The sequence below is a fragment of the Octopus bimaculoides genome, chromosome 14, assembly GCF_001194135.2.
Source record: "Octopus bimaculoides isolate UCB-OBI-ISO-001 chromosome 14, ASM119413v2, whole genome shotgun sequence".
Lineage (NCBI taxonomy): Eukaryota > Metazoa > Mollusca > Cephalopoda > Octopoda > Octopodidae > Octopus > Octopus bimaculoides.
Genome location: NC_068994.1, coordinates 5,867,157 through 5,870,159, shown reverse-complemented (window position 1 = coordinate 5,870,159; position 3,003 = coordinate 5,867,157). Strand labels below are relative to the sequence as shown.

At 36.7% G+C, this 3,003-nt stretch overlaps 1 long non-coding RNA gene across 1 annotated transcript; it reads right to left on the bottom strand.

Moving 5' to 3' along the window:
• Positions 1-6: 6 nt before the first annotated feature.
• Positions 7-2,413, bottom strand: LOC106882082 (uncharacterized). The gene is made up of 4 exons (XR_001410947.2): positions 2,332-2,413; positions 1,261-1,341; positions 685-837; positions 7-245 (listed from the first exon to the last, which is right to left on the bottom strand). It is a non-coding gene; the product is annotated as an uncharacterized LOC106882082 (long non-coding RNA).
• Positions 2,414-3,003: the final 590 nt, after the last annotated feature.

Below are 3,003 nucleotides of genomic sequence, written 5' to 3'. Positions count from 1 at the left end.
ATATATATATATATTGATTACTGTAACCAGTCACAATTACATAACATCAAGTAATCAAATGTGGAATAACGCTAATGAATCAAATGTGTTGTAGGGAAAACCAGTCAATTAGGTCAGTTCGGTGTCTTAGATTTCTCTGGAATGTACTTTAGAGTTGTGCAAGAGTTGCTGTTATCGGTTGTTGCTAGCAGAAGCAGTGGTTCAGTTTCATAGTAGGTGATCAGGTCTTGAATAGTGTTGAATTCCTGGAAATAGACAGTGTAATGAGTTACAGAATAATACTTCACAGAATCAGAATGTGGTGGTGATGATGGTGATAGTGGTAGTGATGGTGGTGGTGGTAGTGATGGTGGTTGTAGTAGTGACAGTGGAGCAAAGAAAAGGGCTGTAATTGCTAAGACAGGATGGAATTGGCTGTTTTTTTTTTCTATGGAGGAGGAGAAACAGTACCTTTCACAAACAAGATGAGGACAAATATCCATCAAATATAAAATAAGTGTTGTTTGGGAACAAACATTCCTTAGATATCTCCACATTCATACAATCTTAATTCTAGGAAGGATTTAACACTAAGATTATTAATTAAACAACAACAAAGAAACACATTTACCCTAGGTACAAAAACAATATCTATAAATCAATAATTCTATAAGTAAACCTATAACTAACTCCTTATATACTTACAATTTCTGAATCCTTTTTCTCTCCAACAACAAATTTTCCACTTTCAAGATGTCGGATTTTGAGTCGGTAAAAATGGTTATTGGAGTAAACAGTCAATGTAAATGGATGAGTGCATGATGCTTGGCTGCTGTCTCTCAACAAGAAGGCACCATTCTGTGATAAAGAAGCAAAGAAACGGAATGTAGCTGTTTAGACAGGATGGAATTGGCTGTTTTTCTTTTCTATGGAGGAAGAGGTACAGTGTCTTTCACAAACACATAGAGAGAGATACCATGCATAAGATTATGAGAAGATTATGAGGCAAAGAAAAGATACAGAAACAAATAACATGCAGAGTCAGATAGGCAAAGCTCAAACCTGGAAAAATGTAGAAATATAAAGGGGGAAAAACAACAATCAAATAAGTGTATGAAGAAGATAAATAATTCCAATAGAAGAAACAGAAGGGTATCTAATGTTGTAGGTGACACCATTTATGAAATAGAAGAAAATGAACATAAGAATAAAATATAAAAACTAGGAAGAACACACATGCACACACACACAAACAAACATGTATATGAAGGTAAACCATACCTGTTTAATTTCATTCAGCAAACTTTCCTCTGCTTTACGGCCTAATTTTCCAAAGTACCATGGTTTATTTTGCAGGAACAACTGTAACATAAATAGATAAATAGATAGATGCATGTATATATATATATATATATATGCACATACAAATTCAGATACATATAAACATACATATCTTGTATACATGTATGTATCTCAACTGCCAGACCGCCTGAGGAGTATTTTGATGTTAACAGCCTTTTTCTTTTTTCAAAACAAGCAGAAAAGTATCATACTCAATCAAAATCCATGGAGAAGATGAATGTAAGATAAGAGATAATAACAAAATGCAACCATAACAACAAATATTTACTGAACAAGTTATAAGAATGACATACAGCAACAAATTAACTGAACAGATATAAATATTTAGATCAACTAAAAGTCTACATCCACAGTGTTTTTTTGTAGAATGATAGTCTTGTTGTCATGATCCTGTCATTGACTAGTGTTGGGTCTTCTTCCAGTTGTGGAGTAATCAGCCCCACATTTCAGCCTGCCTGAGCATGTCTCACTCTCCACAGAGGTGTGGCCATGTTCAAAGTGATCGTACCACTCCTTGATCTGAGTTTTACCCATGGCAGTATTGCCAAAGGTCAACCCCAGGTTGACCTGGGGTTATAGTAGAAGACATTTGCCCAAGGTGTCACTCAGTGGGACTAGCACTTTGGCCGAGTATTTTCAACCATAGCCTTCTGAGTAGATCTGAGTTTTTCCCATGGCACAATTGCCAAAGGCTTGCTGCCCTCAGCTTAAGTGTGTATGTGTGTGTGTGTGTGTGTGTGTGTGTTTGTCCATCATCAGTTTTTGACAGCTAGTAGTGTCGATATGTTTACATCTCTGTATCTTAGTGGTTTGGCAAAAGATGCCGAGAGGATAAAAACCAGGATTTAAAAGAAAATGAAATACTGGGGTTGACTCATCAGACTAAAAATTCTTCAAGATGGTGCCCCAGTATGGCCACAGTCTAATGACTGCAACAAGTAAAAGAGATAAAAGAATTTAATACACCCTGAATACTCAATTGGAACATACCCGGACATCACAAGCATCAGCATAAACCTCTCTTGGGTCTTCATCATCTGTGTCATCCTACAATAAAGAACAAAACAATTTAGAATTCATACATCATTGAAACTGTACCTACATCAAGGAACCCCGAGGTACATTACAACACTTGTGTTCTACCTACCCTGGTACTCTGAGGTACAGTATACTTCATTAGCTCAATCTACCTGATATTTGAGGAACACAATAGTACATTAGATGTGTCTTCATTAGGGTACCATGGAATACATTATAATACATTAGATCTATCTACCGCTGGCACCTTGAGGTACATTATACTACAATAGTTCTTTCAGCCCTGATAACTTGAGGTACATTAATGATATATTGGCTTTATTAGGAGAATGGACACAATGAGGTGGGTGAAATGAGGAGAGACAAATGATATGGGAAAGACTGTGTGGATGAAGCTTGAACTGAGCCAATTTAAGGAGCAGGGGCCATTTTGGTTGTTGTAGAAAAAGGAGAGGGAGAGAAAGAGAGAGAGGGAGTGAGAGAAGGAGAGGCAGAGAGAAAGATAGAGAAAGAGAAAGGGAGAAAGTGAGAGGGAGAAAGACAAAGAGAAAGTGAAAAGAGAGAAATAGAGAGAGGGAAAGAGAAAGAGAGAGAGAGAGAGAGAAACTTTTTGAATTTTGTTAC